Raw genomic sequence first — 23250 nt, 5'->3', positions numbered from 1 at the left:
TTTTGATTTATGACTTGGAATTGGGGAATGTCATAGATAAGAGGAATATATGTTAGAAATTTCCACAAAATCTGGATGATCAAAAACATTCATGAGAAAAATGCAAAGAAAAAAATACAGGGATTTCAGAATTGAATTTGACAATAGGCAACAGTAGAAAAGATCTCAACACCTAGGGAGTGTTTTGTTTTGTTTTAATTTTTTTCTAATCACTATAGAATTTAAATTTCTGCAGTCTGGGTTGAAAGGTGTCATCTTTGAGGAAAGGTTAAGGTGGGATGGGACACAGAGGCTTGGTGGGTGGGGGAAGCAATCAAAGTTCAAATCTCAAAGAAAGACCAAGCTCCTTGGAAATCAAAGCAAATAATTATTATTGACTAATTCATGGTTCAGCCTCCAAAAGGCAAAGGACTCTATCATTTTGCCAGGGTGACTAAAAAGAGTGTTCCAATCTGTACCAGATGAAATCGAGTCAAATCCATCATTTTTCCTCGTGAAATCTGTATTTGGCAGATGTTTTTGGCAGATGTTTCTGAGACACTTTTATACATCACAGAACACTCAAAATGTCCACCAGTTGTGCAAGGATCTTCTGAGATCACATACAGATAGCCCTACAATAGACTGTGGATTAGAGCTCATTCCCACTGTGTTCCTTTATATTGGGAGAGGTGGCGTGGAGAGACTAGAGATGTCCTGGTTATTGAAATGTAAAGGTCTGTAGGACTATAAAGGATTCCGGTATTAAAAAAAAAATAAAAATCACAGCATATCTGCATTCAATTATCTGTAATCAAATCTTTATGTAGTCTTTTGGTTTAAATGAAATTCCTTATTGATTTTTGTAATACTTTACAATGCTTGTATAATCAAATCAGCCCTTAACATGTTGCAGTTCCTCACAAAAACAGAGAATATGGGGAGGAGGGGTAGGATCTGTGTTTACATTAAAGATATCAATCTCTCAATTTTTAAAGCAATAATGCCTTCTCTCTGAGAATATCTGTAAAGATAACAATTACTAGCAGAGCAATCTAAAGTGATAAAAGCACATCAGGGGCATAATCCATATGTGAACTGAGGATGCTGTGGTGTAAATCTATTGCCATCTGGTGGTCATCAAATGACATGAAATGACACCTTTTTTCACAGGAATTGGGGAACTGAGAATGATTTGCTTGTTACTACCCAGAAGTTACTCTGTCATCAAAAGACTGTCTTCTCTCACTCGTTCTTACTGGAGAGAATATATCAAATAGCTGGATAGTAACATCACATTGTTGCTCAAGCCCAGTGTGGCTTTCATCATGGACTCCCTCTACTCACCCGCCTTTCTCCCTTTTCTCATTCTCTAACCCTTTGCCACACTCCCCATTCTGGTACTGTTTCTATCTCTTCACGACTTGCCTAGGGTTTCACAGCTACTGTGTGTCAGAGAAAGGATTTGAATTCTGGTCCTCTTGTCTCTATAGCTTATTCTTTAATCATTATACTATAAGGGCAGGTAAATAAAAAGATCAAGTAAGAATGTGTTATCTAGAATCATGTAAATATAACTGAAAGTCACTGAAGTAAAATAAAGGAAAAAAAAAGAAGGGAGAAAGGAAAAAAGGAAGGAAGGAAGGAAGGATGATAGGAATGGAAAAAGAAAAAAGGAAGGAAGAAAAAGAGAAAGAAAGGAAGGGGACAAAAGTTGGAGAGAAGTGGCAAACTCCAAAGTGGCAAAGTTCACTAAACCACATATAAGGACACCTACATGCTTCTTGTTGACTTAGAAAAACACATTGGCATTATTTATGATCTAAAGTATTTTATTTATTTTGTTAAATATTTCCAATAGATATTAATCAGGCAGACTGGAAGTTGTCTCGCAGTTTGACAACTTATATACATGATATTTCCAGCAAGCTTGTTACCAGAGAAAGTAGCTATAATGTAGGAAAGGGAATCATGGTAAAGATACCTAGAAATTAAGAAAAGGGGAAAAAATTCAAGAAATAAATCTATATTCCAAAGAATATGATAGGGCTATCAAGCAGGAGAAAGTGAAAGCAACCAGAATGGTAAAGGGTTCACACCATATAAGGAGAGGTTGAAAAAAGCAAGAATATTTGTCCGTAAAGAGGAGGCTTGGGAAGAGCTCTCTAAAAGCTTTGATACTATTCATTACTCTCCCTCTTTGAGATTTCATGGCAATGTTTTTTTTTGTCCTCCTACCTCTCTTATTGCCCCTTCTCAGTGTCTTTTCCAGGATCATCATTTATTTCATACCTCCTAATTTGGACATACCAACCAGGGTTCTCTTGTTAAACCTTTTACACCCCTTTTGGTGAACATATAAGCACGTATAGTTTCAATAATCTGTATACTAGTGTTTCCCAGATTTATGTATTTAGCTCTAGTGTCTATCTTTGTCTTCAGTCACACATTACAAGCTTCCTTTTGAACATGTCAAACTTGGTGTTCTGTAAACATTTCAAAATTAACATGTTTAAAATAAAAATTATTATCTTCACACCCAATCCCAATGATACTTACTGATCTTTTATAGATCTCTATCTCTGTCCTTCCATTCACCCAGATTTACAGTCTCATACTTATCCTAAATTACGCACTCCATCTAAATGTCAAACAGTGTCTTAACTTCTCAGATCTACTTCTTAGACATCTTTCAATCCATCTCCCTTACATTTATTTTATTTTAATATTCTTATTTTTGTTTTTGTTAGTATTTTATTTTTCCAAATACAGATTATGTAAGTTTTTCAACATTCATCCATATGGGTATGGACATTTTTAAGTTGCAAAATTTCCTTCCACCTTCCTTTCTTACCTCACTCCCCTCAATGGTAAACAATCAAGTTAATATTATACATGCACATGTTTACAGATTAGTCACTTTTGGTATGGGGAGTTAGGATTAAGGGAAAGAAATACATAAGAGATGTTTTTTTACAAAGTAAATCAGATTCTGAAGGATTTTTTGTTTTGTTTTGTTTTTCTTCCTCTGCATAGAGATAGCAATGTCCATAACTGGTCTAATAGGGTTTCCCTAGCTCTCTGAGCTGCTGAGAGGAGGTGCTTCCATCAAGGTTGGTCATCTCACAATGTTGTTAATGTGTTTAGTGTTCTCTTGGTTCTAAGGCCTTCACTCAGCATCAGATCCTATAATTCATTCCAGGTTTCTCTAGAGTCTGTCCATTTATGGATTTTTCATAGAACAATAGTATTCTGTAATATTCAAGTATCATAATTTCTTTAACCATTCCCCAATTGCTGGGCATTCCCTCAATTTCCAGTTCTTTGCCACGACAAAAAATAATTGCTATGAATATTTTGGTTTGTGGAATCTTTTCCCATTTTTATGATTTCTTCTGTATATAGATCTAGAATTCGAATTGCTGAACAGTATGAACAGTATGAAGTCTTATTGCTCTTTGGACATAATTCCGTATTGCTCTCCAGAATGGTTGGATCACTACATAACTCCTCCAGCAATGCATGAATGTCCCAGTCCTTCCACAACCTCTTTAACATTGATCATTTTCCCTTTGTTCATGTTAGTCAATCTGATGGGTGTGGGATAACTCAGAGTTGTTTTAATCTGTATTTCTTGAATCAGTAATCTAATCATTTGGAGCATTTTTCATATGATTATATGTAGCTTTAATTTCTTCATTTGAAAACTGTCTATCCACATCCTTTATCAATTGGGGAATGACCTCCTTTACTTTTAAAATCACTACTATGAGCCGTGTCGCTCCGCGGCCCGCGGGCGGCTCTCATGGGGGGAGGGCGCGCGAGGAAGACCCAGCTGCCTGACCGCATCCCGAGGCAAGGCCGAGGCCTCCTTCACGACAGCGACTACGAGGGCGACGGTCCCAGCACCAGCAGCGGCGGCCCGGGCTTGTCCCGGGCCCTGGCCCAGGCCCTGGCCCAGGCCCTGGCCCAGGCGGGGCCCTCGCAGGAGGATGATGCCGTGGAGGAGGCGGGCTGCGAGGGGCCCTCCTCCCAGGCCCCGAGGATGCCTGCCAAGCGCACCGAAGCCCAGGTCCAGCAGAACGGGAACGAGCTGGTGTAGTCCCTGCTGGTGAAGGACCAGAAGAAGGTGCCCATCCGCGGGCCGACATGGTGAAGACCATCCTGCAGGACTACAAGGACCATCGCGCTAGCCGCGCTGGAGGAGGTGTTCGGGCTGCAGCCAAGCACCGTGCCTACATCACCCTCAACAAGCTGGAGCGCCTGGAGGGCGACTGCATGTGGGAGGACCAGGGCGTGGCCAAGATGGGCCTGCTCATGGTCATCCTCAGCCTCATCTTCATGAAGGGCAACGCGGCCCGCGAGGCCCTGGTCCGGGACATGCTCAAGAAGCTGTGCGTCGACCCCGACAAGAAGCACAAGACCTTCGGGGACGTGAAGAAGCTGGTCAAGGACGAGTTCGTCCGGCAGAAGTATCTGGAGTACAATCAGGTCCCCCACACCGACCCCAGAGTACGAGTTCCTCTGGGGCCCCAGGGCCGCCCAGGAGACCAACAAGATGCAAGACCTTCACTTCGTGGCCAAGATCTGGAACTGGGAGCCTTCCAGCTGGGCCTCCCAGTACAACGAAGCCCTCCAGGATGAAATGGCCTTGGCTTCAGCGGCCGGCCCTGCCTCGTCTGGCAACTGAACCACCCACCCAGGCCTGGCTTCGGGTACCAGCAAAGCGTTTGCCAGACTGGTATCCCCCCAAAAAAATTCCCCAAGTTTTGATAGCTTATTTGCATTTGAACCCCAAGGTGAGACTTTTTTTTACCCTCCAGAGTTAATCATTTTCTCTCCTCTCTGTTCCTGACCCAAGGACTTAGGGACAGGCCTTCCAGATTTGAACCACTACTTCCCCTTCCCAGACTGGCCAAAGACTTTTCAAACAAAGTCAGAGGACCATCCTGTCCTCCTTTAGACCCGGGTGAACTTTCCTAGCCTTGAACCCATTCACAGACAGGATAATTGAACCATCTCAGACGTGCCAAGCCTGTGTTTCTTTTTCAGTTAATAAATTTCATGAGCATTCAAAAAAATAAATCATTATAACTATTGGGGAAGAAGAATTAGATTGGCTATGTTTAGTTTCAGAAGGCAGGACAAGAAACAATAAGTGGTTGCAATGTTGGGTATAAGGAAGCTCTCCCAAATAATTTTAATTGTCCAAAAATAGGATGTGACTTTGAAAGAAAATAAATTTTCCCCAGAAACTCTTAAGCAAAAAATAATAGTAGAGGATGTACACAATCAGATATAAATTAAAACAGATGACTTTTTAGTTTACTTTTCACCTACATTTTCTGATTCAAGAATCCATTAATTGAAATAGCTATTGAAGAAATGACTAACCATCTATTTGACTTACTTATCAAATGTTCAGATAAGACCATAAAAATATTATGTGTTTAAAAGATTACTGTCAAGTATTGCCTAGCAAAAGGTATGACAGCTTACTCTTATTCATTGATTTACATTCATCAGTTTAAGAAATTGTTAATGCCCACATTCTTAAATACACCAATAAAATCACAGTTGCAAGTAAAAGGAATTGTTCTGTTACATTATATGCAACCTCAAGGCTGTCAGAACACTTTATATACTTTATTTCATTTAATCCTCAGAACAATCATATGAATGTTGATAATGCAAATAGTATTATCTCCTTTTTTTAAAAGACTGAGCATCCAGAAACCAGAAAGTAGCTGCATGAAAACTAGATACTATAGGCTGTATATTTTACTTAGAATTAATTTGGAGGATAAGTCATTTTAAATGTACTAAGAAATTTTCTTAAGGAAATACTATTGCCAGTCCTCTAATAAAGTGAATAATTACTCTTAATATACTTTTTGTATAATGTGATTTTTCTCCATACAATTTTGCTTAAAGTTAAGACACACCAGCATTGATTTTTTTCTTACATGCTTTTCTTCCAACTAAACAATAAAAATAAAATCCTGCAGCTGTTTAGATTGAAATAATATATCTAGACTTTGGTTAGAGAAGAAAACAGGATGGTTGTGGTCAATAGCTGAAACAAACCTAGTGAGGCATCCCTTAAATATGTCAAATCACAGTTCTCTTTTAGGAAACATGCTAAAGTCAGAATTTGCAGAATGAATTTTTTGAAAAAAGTAAAATACATCCTTAATATAAGATTGAAAATCACATGGAATATTTTATTTTCAAAAACTGAACTTGGATTGGACCTGAGGTATTATTTATTTTATAAATAATGAAACTGAGCCAAGAAGTGCATATGTTATTAACAATATGGTAATAAAATTAACTTTGAATTCTGATTTGGTAGAAACTGAGTCTCAGCTAGCAAGAGTGAGCTCAAAATGTACTGTTTCAGCATCCATTCACACAAATTGATGGCTTTTGCCCACTGAAATGATGAGGGCATGGAAAGGGGAAGAAAGATTAGTTTAAGTTTCATGAAGGCCAACTCTGTAACTGGAATCATCTATCATTGTCACATAAGGAAGTACCTTTGATTTGGAAAGTTCCTAGGCAGTGATAGCCTTATCTCACTTTCCTTACCATGGCGGCTTTCGGCTTTCCCCATCCGAATAGTAAGTATTCTGAGGGGAAAGTACATTTCTTTTGAAATAGTGTAATGGGAAGATTTGAATGGCATGACATTTAGAAAAAATCTAACTCATTTAGATTCAAGTTTAGAGCAGGTACCTTCTTCAAATGCCTACACTGGGCAGAACTCTTAAAGAGTCACTATAGAAAAGTTAGTTTTAACAGACTCAGAAGTATGAATTTCCTTGAATTATTCTTTTAAAAATTAAGTAATATCTTAGCCTTTTGATTTTATTTTTTTGTTTATTTAGTATTTTAATTTTCCCCCAGAAACTTGTAACTTTTGAGTTCCAAATTCTCTTCCTTTCTTCTTCCTTTTCCAACTGACTGAGAAGGCAAACAATTCAATATGTAGTCATACAAAACAACTCCAAAGCAGGCATATTGTGAAAGAAAATATAGACCAAAAAAACTCAAGAAAAGTAAAGTTAAAAAAGTATGATTCTTAAGTGTATTTAGATGGCATCGGTTCTTTCTTTGGGGAGGGAAAACATTTTTTTATCATAAGTCCTTTAGAGTTGTCTGAATTGTTGTGTTGTTGAGAATAGCTAAATCATTCACAGATGATCATTTTACAATACTGCTGTTACTTTATGCACAGTACAGCTTTCATACTGTTGAGAATGAACATTTTATTGCTAAGATAAAAGCAGTCTCACGTTAATGCTGATTCTGGATCAATATTGCAAGGCATAAGTATACCTTGGACCAAATAGTGTAGCATCTTAACCATAGTCTCAAGTGGACAACAGCCAATTTTATTGTTTAGAATTTGGTTAGCTCACAAAGAGATGAATTATCAAGAATGAAGCTTTGTTTCCATATTCATTTCTTGGGAGAGGAAAGTCAGAGAGGACTAGACATCTATTAGGTTGCAGCCTTTGTATTTTCACACTTAGGATAAAATTCTCATGTGACTGCCAGAAAGCAAGTCTTTGAAGAAAAGGACCACTCACTCAGCACTCTACTAGCTATGCAATATACATAAAAATATTCTAATCATATATCATGTTGACTGGAGACCTATGAAAATTTTGAAAAGCCTACTCAATTTTTATCCTCATAAAGTGTCAATGATAGTATAAAATAAATAGTTCTATGTGTCTAAATGGGAAGTTCTTCACTTTTTTTTGTAGGGTTAAAGACTCTGACAGTCTGGTGAAGCCTAAGCATCCTTCTTCAGAATATGTATTTTAAATGAATAAAATAAACTACAAAAGATTGCAAAGAAAAGCAATTTTTTTTGCAATGTAGATATCAAAATATATAAAAATTGAAACTAAGTTAATCATCTCTGGTCTAACTAGATATACTTTACTTTGTACTCAGAAAAAGAAAAGTACTTTCAGTTATCACATTCCTTCATGTCTTAATAAATTTTTGTTAGTTGACTGATGGATATATAGTCTTATCAAACAACACAGATAAAATGGACTTATTTAAAAAACACTGCATGCAGTTTGAATTTAGTTTCTCCACAACTAGGTCATTCATTTTTTACCTTCATGCTAATTTCTGGCAAGAATTAGATATTACTAATGAATCGTTAGATCACAGTATTGCAAAATACTTGACCTGATTGCAAATACGTTGGAATGAACCAACATACCTGAGTAGGCAACCCAATTCAGGGACAGGCTAACCCAAGATGCAAGTTCAAGTGCTAGAGAGATGAAATCAATGAAGGCAACACCATCACTGTGTTACCACTATGACTATTACCACCATCGCCGCCGCCACTACTACTACTACTACTACTACTACTACTACTGCTACTACTACAACTTTTATAAGATATTATATAAATATTGCATTTGTTTTTCCAATTACATACAATGATAGTTTCTATCAATCATTTTTTTGCAAGATTTTGAGTTTTAGTTTTTCTCCCTCCTTCCCTCCCTTACTTCCCCCTCCCTCCCTCCCAAAAGAAATCTGCTATAGATTTTACATTTGTAGCCATGCTAAACATGCTATTACTGCTACTACTACTACTACTACTACTACTATTACTACTACTACTATTACTATTCCCATTATTATTGTTACTACTGCTGCTACTATTGATGATGATGATGATGATGATGATAATGAAATAATTTACCGAATATAAGGAAACCCTATTATGGGGAACTATACAGGCTAATAAATAGCACCTTTGTAAGAATCAACAGTTTGTCAAATTGAAAAGCTTACTCGACTTTGATAATAGTTTCCCTCAAATATATTTAACTTGTCCTTATCTGGGTGACCCTTATACTTTTTTTGCTCATATCAAACATCTTTAGTACCATTTGACTTAGTCATTTAAGGACTGCAGTTTAGACAAAACAAACAATACCTAAGATGGAAGGGACTTCGATAAAGAAATAAACAAAAAAACAACTCATATTATATGGTACTGTGGAAGATATGCCCATTTATGTCAAGTCTTTATTTGAAAATAGAAGAACTATGTATTCTTCATTCTGGCACTTAGAAAAGCAACTTTTATAAGATATTATATAAATATTGCATTTGTTTTTCCAATTACATGCAATGATAGTTTCTATCAATCATTTTTTGCAAGATTTTGAGTTTTACAGTTTTTCTCCCTCCTTCCCTCCCTTACTTCCCCCTCCCTCCCTCCCAAAAGAAATCTGCTATAGATTTTACATTTGTAGCCATGCTAAACATAGATCTAAATTGAATGTGTTGTGAGAGAAAAATCAGATCTAATAAGAAGAAAGAAAACATTAGAGATAACAAATTGTATAATTCAGAAGACAACTTTTAAAAATTGAAGATTAACACAGCTTTTTAAAATAGTATTTCAGTCAAATTTAAACATGGAGAACTATGCTATACTGATCAATTTATCAATAGGATAATTTGAAAAATAATAAAATAGAAAAACTCATTGGAAAAACAAAATATCTAGAATATCAAGGATGATAAAAAGACAGTGGAAGAATAGCTCTTCCAGATTACAAGCTGTATTATAAAGCAGCAATCATCAAAACAATAATATTCTTATTTTTGTTTTTGTTAGTATTTTATTTTTCCAAATACAGATTATGTAAGTTTTTCAACATTCATCCATATGGGTATGGACATTTTTAAGTTGCAAAATTTCCTTCCACCTTCCTTTCTTACCTCACTCCCCTCAATGGTAAACAATCAAGTTAATATTATACATGCACATGTTTACAGATTAGTCACTTTTGGTATGGGGAGTTAGGATTAAGGGAAAGAAATACATAAGAGATGTTTTTTTTACAAAGTAAATCAGATTCTGAAGGATTTTTTGTTTTGTTTTGTTTTTTCTTCCTCTGCATAGAGATAGCAATGTCCATAACTGGTCTAATAGGGTTTCCCTAGCTCTCTGAGCTGCTGAGAGGAGGTGCTTCCATCAAGGTTGGTCATCTCACAATGTTGTTAATGTGTTTAGTGTTCTCTTGGTTCTAAGGCCTTCACTCAGCATCAGATCCTATAATTCATTCCAGATTTCTCTAGAGTCTGTCCATTTATGGATTTTTCATAGAACAATAGTATTCTGTAATATTCAAGTATCATAACTTCTTTAACCATTCCCCAATTGCTGGGCATTCCCTCAAATTCCAGTTCTTTGCCATGACAAAAAATAATTGCTATGAATATTTTGGTTTGTGGAATCTTTTCCCATTTTTATGATTTCTTCTGTATATAGATCTAGAATTCGAATTGCTGAACAGTATGAACAGTATGAAGTCTTATTGCTCTTTGGACATAATTCCATATTGCTCTCCAGAATGGTTGGATCACTACATAACTCCTCCAGCAATGCATGAATGTCCCAGTCCTTCCACAACCTCTTTAACATTGATCATTTTCCCTTTGTTCATGTTAGTCAATCTGATGGGTGTGGGATAACTCAGAGTTGTTTTAATCTGTATTTCTTGAATCAGTAATCTAATCATTTGGAGCATTTTTCATATGATTATATGTAGCTTTAATTTCTTCATTTGAAAACTGTCTATCCACATCCTTTATCAATTGGGGAATGACCTCCTTTACTTTTAAAATCACTACTATGAGCCGTGTAGCTCCACGGCCCGCGGGCGGCTCTCATGAGGGGGAGGGCGTGTGAGGAAGGCCCAGCCGCCTGACCGCATCCCGAGGCAAGGCCAAGGCCTCCTTCACGACAGCGACTACGAGGGCGACGGTCCCAGGACCAGCAGCGGCGGCCCGGGCTTGTCCCGGGCCCTGGCCCAGGCCCTGGCCCAGGCCCTGGCCCAGGCAGGGCCCTCGCAGGAGGATGATGCCGTGGAGGAGGCGGGCTGCGAGGGGCCCTCCTCCCAGGCCCCGAGGATGCCTGCCAAGCTCACCGAAGCCCAGGTCCAGTAGAACGGGAACGAGCTGGTGCAGTTCCTGCTGGTGAAGGACCAGAAGAAGGTGCCCATCCATGGGCCGACATGGTGAAGACCATCCTGCAGGACTACAAGGACCATCGCGCTAAGCCGCGCTGGAGGAGGTGTTCGGGCTGCAGCCAAGCACCGTGCCTACATCACCCTCAACAAGCTGGAGCGCCTGGAGGGCGACTGCATGTGAGAGGACCAAGGCGTGGCCAAGATGGGCCTGCTCATGGTCATCCTCAGCCTCATCTTCATGAAGGGCAACGCGGCCCGCGAGGCCCTGGTCCGGGACGTGCTCAAGAAGCTGCGCGTCGACCCCGACAAGAGGCACAAGACCTTCGGGGACGTGAAGAAGCTGGTCAAGGACGAGTTCGTCCGGCAGAAGTATCTGGAGTACAATCAGGTCCCCCCACACCGACCCCAGAGTACGAGTTCCTCTGGGGCCCCAGGGCCGCCCAGGAGACCAACAAGATGCAAGACCTTCACTTCGTGGCCAAGATCTGGAACTGGGAGCCTTCCAGCTGGGCCTCCCAGTACAACGAAGCCCTCCAGGATGAAATGGCCTTGGCTTCAGCGGCCGGCCCTGCCTCGTCTGGCAACTGAACCACCCACCCAGGCCCGGCTTCGGGTACCAGCAAAGCGTTTGCCAGACTGGTATCCCCCCAAAAAAATTCCCCAAGTTTTGATAGCTTATTTGCATTTGAACCCCAAGGTGAGACTTTTTTTTACCCTCCAGAGTTAATCATTTTCTCTCCTCTCTGTTCCTGACCCAAGGACTTAGGGACAGGCCTTCCAGATTTGAACCACTACTTCCCCTTCCCAGACTGGCCAAAGACTTTTCAAACAAAGTCAGAGGACCATCCTGTCCTCCTTTAGACCCGGGTGAGCTTTCCTAGTCTTGAACCCATTCACAGACAGGATAATTGAACCATCTCAGACGTGCCAAGCCTGTGTTTCTTTTTCAGTTAATAAATTTCATGAGCATTCAAAAAAATAAATCATTATAACTATTGGGGAAGAAGAATTAGATTGGCTATGTTTAGTTTCAGAAGGCAGGACAAGAAACAATAAGTGGTTGCAATGTTGGGTATAAGGAAGCTCTCCCAAATAATTTTAATTGTCCAAAAATAGGATGTGACTTTGAAAGAAAATAAATTTTCCCCAGAAACTCTTAAGCAAAAAATAATAGTAGAGGATGTACACAATCAGATATAAATTAAAATAGATGACTTTTTAGTTTACTTTTCACCTACATTTTCTGATTCAAGAATCCATTAATTGAAATAGCTATTGAAGAAATGACTAACCATCTATTTGACTTACTTATCAAATGTTCAGATAAGACCATAAAAATATTATGTGTTTAAAAGATTACTGTCAAGTATTGCCTAGCAAAAGGTATGACAGCTTACTCTTATTCATTGATTTACATTCATCAGTTTAAGAAATTGTTAATGCCCACATTCTTAAATACACCAATAAAATCACAGTTGCAAGTAAAAGGAATTGTTCTGTTACATTATATGCAACCTCAAGGCTGTCAGAACACTTTATATACTTTATTTCATTTAATCCTCAGAACAATCATATGAATGTTGATAATGCAAATAGTATTATCTCCTTTTTTAAAAGACTGAGCATCCAGAAACCAGAAAGTAGCTGCATGAAAACTAGATACTATAGGGTGTATATTTTACTTAGAATTAATTTGGAGGATAAGTCATTTTAAATGTACTAAGAAATTTTCTTAAGGAAATACTATTGCCAGTCCTCTAATAAAGTGAATAATTACTCTTAATATACTTTTTGTATAATGTGATTTTTCTCCATACAATTTTGCTTAAAGTTAAGACACACCAGCATTGATTTTTTTCTTACATGCTTTTCTTCCAACTAAACAATAAAAATAAAATCCTGCAGCTGTTTAGATTGAAATAATATATCTAGACTTTGGTTAGAGAAGAAAACAGGATGGTTGTGGTCAATAGCTGAAACAAACCTAGTGAGGCATCCCTTAAATATGTCAAATCACAGTTCTCTTTTAGGAAACATGCTAAAGTCAGAATTTGCAGAATGAATTTTTTGAAAAAAGTAAAATACATCCTTAATATAAGATTGAAAATCACATGGAATATTTTATTTTCAAAAACTGAACTTGGATTGGACCTGAGGTATTATTTATTTTATAAATAATGAAACTGAGCCAAGAAGTGCATATGTTATTAACAATATGGTAATAAAATTAACTTTGAATTCTGATTTGGTAGAAACTGAGTCTCAGCTAGCAAGAGTGAGCTCAAAATGTACTGTTTCAGCATCCATTCACACAAATTGATGGCTTTTGCCCACTGAAATGATGAGGGCATGGAAAGGGGAAGAAAGATTAGTTTAAGTTTCATGAAGGCCAACTCTGTAACTGGAATCATCTATCATTGTCACATAAGGAAGTACCTTTGATTTGGAAAGTTCCTAGGCAGTGATAGCCTTATCTCACTTTCCTTACCATGGCGGCTTTCGGCTTTCCCCATCCGAATAGTAAGTATTCTGAGGGGAAAGTACATTTCTTTTGAAATAGTGTAATGGGAAGATTTGAATGGCATGACATTTAGAAAAAATCTAACTCATTTAGATTCAAGTTTAGAGCAGGTACCTTCTTCAAATGCCTATACTGGGCAGAACTCTTAAAGAGTCACTATAGAAAAGTTAGTTTTAACAGACTCAGAAGTATGAATTTCCTTGAATTATTCTTTTAAAAATTAAGTAATATCTTAGCCTTTTGATTTTATTTTTTTGTTTATTTAGAATGTCACAAATTCTCTTCCTTTCTTCTTCCTTTTCCAACTGATAAGAGGAATATATGTTAGAAATTTCCACAAAATCTGGATGATCAAAAACATTCATGAGAAAAATGCAAAGAAAAAAATACAGGGATTTCAGAATTGAATTTGACAATAGGCAACAGTAGAAAAGATCTCAACACCTAGGGAGTGTTTTGTTTTGTTTTAATTTTTTTCTAATCACTATAGAATTTAAATTTCTGCAGTCTGGGTTGAAAGGTGTCATCTTTGAGGAAAGGTTAAGGTGGGATGGGACACAGAGGCTTGGTGGGTGGGGGAAGCAATCAAAGTTCAAATCTCAAAGAAAGATCAAGCTCCTTGGAAATCAAAGCAAATAATTATTATTGACTAATTCATGGTTCAGCCTCCAAAAGGCAAAGGACTCTATCATTTTGCCAGGGTGACTAAAAAGAGTGTTCCAATCTGTACCAGATGAAATCGAGTCAAATCCATCATTTTTCCTCATGAAATCTGTATTTGGCAGATGTTTTTGGCAGATGTTTCTGAGACACTTTTATACATCACAGAACACTCAAAATGTCCACCAGTTGTGCAAGGATCTTCTGAGATCACATACAGATAGCCCTACAATAGACTGTGGATTAGAGCTCATTCCCACTGTGTTCCTTTATATTGGGAGAGGTGGCGTGGAGAGACTAGAGATGTCCTGGTTATTGAAATGTAAAGGTCTGTAGGACTATAAAGGATTCCGGTATTAAAAAAAAAATAAAAATCACAGCATATCTGCATTCAATTATCTGTAATCAAATCTTTATGTAGTCTTTTGGTTTAAATGAAATTCCTTATTGATTTTTGTAATACTTTACAATGCTTGTATAATCAAATCAGCCCTTAACATGTTGCAGTTCCTCACAAAAACAGAGAATATGGGGAGGAGGGGTAGGATCTGTGTTTACATTAAAGATATCAATCTCTCAATTTTTAAAGCAATAATGCCTTCTCTCTGAGAATATCTGTAAAGATAACAATTACTAGCAGAGCAATCTAAAGTGATAAAAGCACATCAGGGGCATAATCCATATGTGAACTGAGGATGCTGTGGTGTAAATCTATTGCCATCTGGTGGTCATCAAATGACATGAAATGACACCTTTTTTCACAGGAATTGGGGAACTGAGAATGATTTGCTTGTTACTACCCAGAAGTTACTCTGTCATCAAAAGACTGTCTTCTCTCACTCGTTCTTACTGGAGAGAATATATCAAATAGCTGGATAGTAACATCACATTGTTGCTCAAGCCCAGTGTGGCTTTCATCATGGACTCCCTCTACTCACCCGCCTTTCTCCCTTTTCTCATTCTCTAACCCTTTGCCACACTCCCCATTCTGGTACTGTTTCTATCTCTTCACGACTTGCCTAGGGTTTCACAGCTACTGTGTGTCAGAGAAAGGATTTGAATTCTGGTCCTCTTGTCTCTATAGCTTATTCTTTAATCATTATACTATAAGGGCAGGTAAATAAAAAGATCAAGTAAGAATGTGTTATCTAGAATCATGTAAATATAACTGAAAGTCACTGAAGTAAAATAAAGGAAAAAAAAGAAGGGAGAAAGGAAAAAAGGAAGGAAGGAAGGAAGGATGATAGGAATGGAAAAAAGAAAAAAGGAAGGAAGAAAAGGAGAAAGAAAGGAAGGGGACAAAAGTTGGAGAGAAGTGGCAAACTCCAAAGTGGCAAAGTTCACTAAACCACATATAAGGACACCTACATGCTTCTTGTTGACTTAGAAAAACACATTGGCATTATTTATGATCTAAAGTATTTTATTTATTTTGTTAAATATTTCCAATAGATATTAATCAGGCAGACTGGAAGTTGTCTCGCAGTTTGACAACTTATATACATGATATTTCCAGCAAGCTTGTTACCAGAGAAAGTAGCTATAATGTAGGAAAGGGAATCATGGTAAAGATACCTAGAAATTAAGAAAAGGGGAAAAAATTCAAGAAATAAATCTATATTCCAAAGAATATGATAGGGCTATCAAGCAGGAGAAAGTGAAAGCAACCAGAATGGTAAAGGGTTCACACCATATAAGGAGAGGTTGAAAAAAGCAAAAATATTTGTCCTGGTAAAGAGGAGGCTTGGGAAGAGCTCTCTAAAAGCTTTGATACTATTCATTACTCTCCCTCTTTGAGATTTCATGGCAATGTTTTTTTTTGTCCTCCTACCTCTCTTATTGCCCCTTCTCAGTGTCTTTTCCAGGATCATCATTTATTTCATACCTCCTAATTTGGACATACCAACCAGGGTTCTCTTGTTAAACCTTTTACACCCCTTTTGGTGAACATATAAGCACGTATAGTTTCAATAATCTGTATACTAGTGTTTCCCAGATTTATGTATTTAGCTCTAGTGTCTATCTTTGTCTTCAGTCACACATTACAAGCTTCCTTTTGAACATGTCAAACTTGGTGTTCTGTAAACATTTCAAAATTAACATGTTTAAAATAAAAATTATTATCTTCACACCCAATCCCAATGATACTTACTGATCTTTTATAGATCTCTATCTCTGTCCTTCCATTCACCCAGATTTACAGTCTCATACTTATCCTAAATTACGCACTCCATCTAAATGTCAAACAGTGTCTTAACTTCTCAGATCTACTTCTTAGACATCTTTCAATCCATCTCCCTTACATTTATTTTATTTTAATATTCTTATTTTTGTTTTTGTTAGTATTTTATTTTTCCAAATACAGATTATGTAAGTTTTTCAACATTCATCCATATGGGTATGGACATTTTTAAGTTGCAAAATTTCCTTCCACCTTCCTTTCTTACCTCACTCCCCTCAATGGTAAACAATCAAGTTAATATTATACATGCACATGTTTACAGATTAGTCACTTTTGGTATGGGGAGTTAGGATTAAGGGAAAGAAATACATAAGAGATGTTTTTTTACAAATTAAATCAGATTCTGAAGGATTTTTTGTTTTGTTTTGTTTTTCTTCCTCTGCATAGAGATAGCAATGTCCATAACTGGTCTAATAGGGTTTCCCTAGCTCTCTGAGCTGCTGAGAGGAGGTGCTTCCATCAAGGTTGGTCATCTCACAATGTTGTTAATGTGTTTAGTGTTCTCTTGGTTCTAAGGCCTTCACTCAGCATCAGATCCTATAATTCATTCCAGATTTCTCTAGAGTCTGTCCATTTATGGATTTTTCATAGAACAATAGTATTCTGTAATATTCAAGTATCATAACTTCTTTAACCATTCCCCAATTGCTGGGCATTCCCTCAAATTCCAGTTCTTTGCCATGACAAAAAATAATTGCTATGAATATTTTGGTTTGTGGAATCTTTTCCCATTTTTATGATTTCTTCTGTATATAGATCTAGAATTCGAATTGCTGAACAGTATGAACAGTATGAAGTCTTATTGCTCTTTGGACATAATTCCATATTGCTCTCCAGAATGGTTGGATCACTACATAACTCCTCCAGCAATGCATGAATGTCCCAGTCCTTCCACAACCTCTTTAACATTGATCATTTTCCCTTTGTTCATGTTAGTCAATCTGATGGGTGTGGGATAACTCAGAGTTGTTTTAATCTGTATTTCTTGAATCAGTAATCTAATCATTTGGAGCATTTTTCATATGATTATATGTAGCTTTAATTTCTTCATTTGAAAACTGTCTATCCACATCCTTTATCAATTGGGGAATGACCTCCTTTACTTTTAAAATCACTACTATGAGCCGTGTAGCTCCACGGCCCGCGGGCGGCTCTCATGAGGGGGAGGGCGTGTGAGGAAGGCCCAGCCGCCTGACCGCATCCCGAGGCAAGGCCAAGGCCTCCTTCACGACAGCGACTACGAGGGCGACGGTCCCAGGACCAGCAGCGGCGGCCCGGGCTTGTCCCGGGCCCTGGCCCAGGCCCTGGCCCAGGCCCTGGCCCAGGCAGGGCCCTCGCAGGAGGATGATGCCGTGGAGGAGGCGGGCTGCGAGGGGCCCTCCTCCCAGGCCCCGAGGATGCCTGCCAAGCTCACCGAAGCCCAGGTCCAGTAGAACGGGAACGAGCTGGTGCAGTTCCTGCTGGTGAAGGACCAGAAGAAGGTGCCCATCCATGGGCCGACATGGTGAAGACCATCCTGCAGGACTACAAGGACCATCGCGCTAAGCCGCGCTGGAGGAGGTGTTCGGGCTGCAGCCAAGCACCGTGCCTACATCACCCTCAACAAGCTGGAGCGCCTGGAGGGCGACTGCATGTGAGAGGACCAAGGCGTGGCCAAGATGGGCCTGCTCATGGTCATCCTCAGCCTCATCTTCATGAAGGGCAACGCGGCCCGCGAGGCCCTGGTCCGGGACGTGCTCAAGAAGCTGCGCGTCGACCCCGACAAGAGGCACAAGACCTTCGGGGACGTGAAGAAGCTGGTCAAGGACGAGTTCGTCCGGCAGAAGTATCTGGAGTACAATCAGGTCCCCCACACCGACCCCAGAGTACGAGTTCCTCTGGGGCCCCAGGGCCGCCCAGGAGACCAACAAGATGCAAGACCTTCACTTCGTGGCCAAGATCTGGAACTGGGAGCCTTCCAGCTGGGCCTCCCAGTACAACGAAGCCCTCCAGGATGAAATGGCCTTGGCTTCAGCGGCCGGCCCTGCCTCGTCTGGCAACTGAACCACCCACCCAGGCCCGGCTTCGGGTACCAGCAAAGCGTTTGCCAGACTGGTATCCCCCCAAAAAAATTCCCCAAGTTTTGATAGCTTATTTGCATTTGAACCCCAAGGTGAGACTTTTTTTTACCCTCCAGAGTTAATCATTTTCTCTCCTCTCTGTTCCTGACCCAAGGACTTAGGGACAGGCCTTCCAGATTTGAACCACTACTTCCCCTTCCCAGACTGGCCAAAGACTTTTCAAACAAAGTCAGAGGACCATCCTGTCCTCCTTTAGACCCGGGTGAGCTTTCCTAGTCTTGAACCCATTCACAGACAGGATAATTGAACCATCTCAGACGTGCCAAGCCTGTGTTTCTTTTTCAGTTAATAAATTTCATGAGCATTCAAAAAAATAAATCATTATAACTATTGGGGAAGAAGAATTAGATTGGCTATGTTTAGTTTCAGAAGGCAGGACAAGAAACAATAAGTGGTTGCAATGTTGGGTATAAGGAAGCTCTCCCAAATAATTTTAATTGTCCAAAAATAGGATGTGACTTTGAAAGAAAATAAATTTTCCCCAGAAACTCTTAAGCAAAAAATAATAGTAGAGGATGTACACAATCAGATATAAATTAAAATAGATGACTTTTTAGTTTACTTTTCACCTACATTTTCTGATTCAAGAATCCATTAATTGAAATAGCTATTGAAGAAATGACTAACCATCTATTTGACTTACTTATCAAATGTTCAGATAAGACCATAAAAATATTATGTGTTTAAAAGATTACTGTCAAGTATTGCCTAGCAAAAGGTATGACAGCTTACTCTTATTCATTGATTTACATTCATCAGTTTAAGAAATTGTTAATGCCCACATTCTTAAATACACCAATAAAATCACAGTTGCAAGTAAAAGGAATTGTTCTGTTACATTATATGCAACCTCAAGGCTGTCAGAACACTTTATATACTTTATTTCATTTAATCCTCAGAACAATCATATGAATGTTGATAATGCAAATAGTATTATCTCCTTTTTTAAAAGACTGAGCATCCAGAAACCAGAAAGTAGCTGCATGAAAACTAGATACTATAGGGTGTATATTTTACTTAGAATTAATTTGGAGGATAAGTCATTTTAAATGTACTAAGAAATTTTCTTAAGGAAATACTATTGCCAGTCCTCTAATAAAGTGAATAATTACTCTTAATATACTTTTTGTATAATGTGATTTTTCTCCATACAATTTTGCTTAAAGTTAAGACACACCAGCATTGATTTTTTTCTTACATGCTTTTCTTCCAACTAAACAATAAAAATAAAATCCTGCAGCTGTTTAGATTGAAATAATATATCTAGACTTTGGTTAGAGAAGAAAACAGGATGGTTGTGGTCAATAGCTGAAACAAACCTAGTGAGGCATCCCTTAAATATGTCAAATCACAGTTCTCTTTTAGGAAACATGCTAAAGTCAGAATTTGCAGAATGAATTTTTTGAAAAAAGTAAAATACATCCTTAATATAAGATTGAAAATCACATGGAATATTTTATTTTCAAAAACTGAACTTGGATTGGACCTGAGGTATTATTTATTTTATAAATAATGAAACTGAGCCAAGAAGTGCATATGTTATTAACAATATGGTAATAAAATTAACTTTGAATTCTGATTTGGTAGAAACTGAGTCTCAGCTAGCAAGAGTGAGCTCAAAATGTACTGTTTCAGCATCCATTCACACAAATTGATGGCTTTTGCCCACTGAAATGATGAGGGCATGGAAAGGGGAAGAAAGATTAGTTTAAGTTTCATGAAGGCCAACTCTGTAACTGGAATCATCTATCATTGTCACATAAGGAAGTACCTTTGATTTGGAAAGTTCCTAGGCAGTGATAGCCTTATCTCACTTTCCTTACCATGGCGGCTTTCGGCTTTCCCCATCCGAATAGTAAGTATTCTGAGGGGAAAGTACATTTCTTTTGAAATAGTGTAATGGGAAGATTTGAATGGCATGACATTTAGAAAAAATCTAACTCATTTAGATTCAAGTTTAGAGCAGGTACCTTCTTCAAATGCCTATACTGGGCAGAACTCTTAAAGAGTCACTATAGAAAAGTTAGTTTTAACAGACTCAGAAGTATGAATTTCCTTGAATTATTCTTTTAAAAATTAAGTAATATCTTAGCCTTTTGATTTTATTTTTTTGTTTATTTAGTATTTTAATTTTCCCCCAGAAACTTGTAACTTTTGAGTTCCAAATTCTCTTCCTTTCTTCTTCCTTTTCCAACTGACTGAGAAGGCAAACAATTCAATATGTAGTCATACAAAACAACTCCAAAGCAGGCATATTGTGAAAGAAAATATAGACCAAAAAAACTCAAGAAAAGTAAAGTTATAAAAGTATGATTCTTAAGTGTATTTAGATGGCATCGGTTCTTTCTTTGGGGAGGGAAAACATTTTTTTATCATAAGTCCTTTAGAGTTGTCTGAATTGTTGTGTTGTTGAGAATAGCTAAATCATTCACAGATGATCATTTTACAATACTGCTGTTACTTTATGCACAGTACAGCTTTCATACTGTTGAGAATGAACATTTTATTGCTAAGATAAAAGCAGTCTCACGTTAATGCTGATTCTGGATCAATATTGCAAGGCATAAGTATACCTTGGACCAAATAGTGTAGCATCTTAACCATAGTCTCAAGTGGACAACAGCCAATTTTATTGTTTAGAATTTGGTTAGCTCACAAAGAGATGAATTATCAAGAATGAAGCTTTGTTTCCATATTCATTTCTTGGGAGAGGAAAGTCAGAGAGGACTAGACATCTATTAGGTTGCAGCCTTTGTATTTTCACACTTAGGATAAAATTCTCATGTGACTGCCAGAAAGCAAGTCTTTGAAGAAAAGGACCACTCACTCAGCACTCTACTAGCTATGCAATATACATAAAAATATTCTAATCATATATCATGTTGACTGGAGACCTATGAAAATTTTGAAAAGCCTACTCAATTTTTATCCTCATAAAGTGTCAATGATAGTATAAAATAAATAGTTCTATGTGTCTAAATGGGAAGTTCTTCACTTTTTTTTTGTAGGGTTAAGGACTCTGACAGTCTGGTGAAGCCTAAGCATCCTTCTTCAGAATATGTATTTTAAATGCATAAAATAAACTACAAAAGATTGCAAAGAAAAGCAATTTTTTTTGCAATGTAGATATCAAAATATATAAAAATTGAAACTAAGTTAATCATCTCCGGTCTAACTAGATATACTTTACTTTGTACTCAGAAAAAGAAAAGTACTTTCAGTTATCACATTCCTTCATGTCTTAATAAATTTTTGTTAGTTGACTGATGGATATATAGTCTTATCAAACATCACAGATAAAATGGACTTATTTAAAAAACACTGCATGCAGTTTGAATTTAGTTTCTCCACAACTAGGTCATTCATTTTTTACCTTCATGCTAATTTCTGGCAAGAATTAGATATTACAAATGAATCGTTAGATCACAGTATTGCAAAATACTTGACCTGATTGCAAATACGTTGGAATGAACCAACATACCTGAGTAGGCAACCCAATTCAGGGACAGGCTAACCCAAGATGCAAGTTCAAGTGCTAGAGAGATGAAATCAATGAAGGCAACACCATCACTGTGTTACCACTATGACTATTACCACCATCGCTGCCGCCACTACTACTACTACTACTACTACTACTACTACTACTACTACTACTACTACTACTACTACTACTACTGCTACTACTACAACTTTTATAAGATATTATATAAATATTGCATTTGTTTTTCCAATTACATACAATGATAGTTTCTATCAATCATTTTTTGCAAGATTTTGAGTTTTAGTTTTTCTCTCTCCTTCCCTCCCTTACTTCCCCCTCCCTCCCTCCCAAAAGAAATCTGCTATAGATTTTACATTTGTAGCCATGCTAAACATGCTATTACTGCTACTACTACTACTACTACTACTATTACTACTACTACTATTACTATTCCCATTATTATTGTTACTACTGCTGCTACTATTGATGATGATGATGATGATGATGATAATGAAACAATTTACCGAATATAAGGAAACCCTATTATGGGGAACTATACAGGCTAATAAATAGCACCTTTGTAAGAATCAACAGTTTGTCAAATTGAAAAGCTTACTCGACTTTGATAATAGTTTCCCTCAAATATATTTAACTTGTCCTTATCTGGGTGACCCTTATACTTTTTTTGCTCATATCAAACATCTTTAGTACCATTTGACTTAGTCATTTAAGGACTGCAGTTTAGACAAAACAAACAATACCTAAGATGGAAGGGACTTCGATAAAGAAATAAACAAAAAAACAACTCATATTATATGGTACTGTGGAAGATATGCCCATTTATGTCAAGTCTTTATTTGAAAATAGAAGAACTATGTATTCTTCATTCTGGCACTTAGAAAAGCAACTTTTATAAGATATTATATAAATATTGCATTTGTTTTTCCAATTACATGCAATGATAGTTTCTATCAATCATTTTTTGCAAGATTTTGAGTTTTACAGTTTTTCTCCCTCCTTCCCTCCCTTACTTCCCCCTCCCTCCCTCCCAAAAGAAATCTGCTATAGATTTTACATTTGTAGCCATGCTAAACATAGATCTAAATTGAATGTGTTGTGAGAGAAAAATCAGATCTAATAAGAAGAAAGAAAACATTAGAGATAACAAATTGTATAATTCAGAAGACAACTTTTAAAAATTGAAGATTAACACAGCTTTT

At 37.5% G+C, this 23250-nt stretch overlaps 3 pseudogenes; all 3 read left to right on the top strand.

The window, feature by feature from the left end:
- The first annotated feature begins 3784 nt into the window (after positions 1 to 3784).
- Positions 3785 to 4669, top strand: LOC141496499 (non-structural maintenance of chromosomes element 3 homolog; annotated as a pseudogene).
- Positions 4670 to 6571: 1902 nt separating this feature from the next.
- On the top strand, positions 6572 to 11928 carry LOC141496498 (non-structural maintenance of chromosomes element 3 homolog; annotated as a pseudogene).
- A 1567-nt stretch (positions 11929 to 13495) lies between these two features.
- Positions 13496 to 18556, top strand: LOC141496497 (non-structural maintenance of chromosomes element 3 homolog; annotated as a pseudogene).
- Positions 18557 to 23250: the final 4694 nt, after the last annotated feature.

This window comes from Macrotis lagotis, chromosome 8 (assembly GCF_037893015.1).
Source record: "Macrotis lagotis isolate mMagLag1 chromosome 8, bilby.v1.9.chrom.fasta, whole genome shotgun sequence".
Lineage (NCBI taxonomy): Eukaryota > Metazoa > Chordata > Mammalia > Peramelemorphia > Peramelidae > Macrotis > Macrotis lagotis.
The sequence above is the reverse complement of the archived record's forward strand: the minus strand, read 5'-3'. Positions and strand labels throughout refer to the sequence as shown.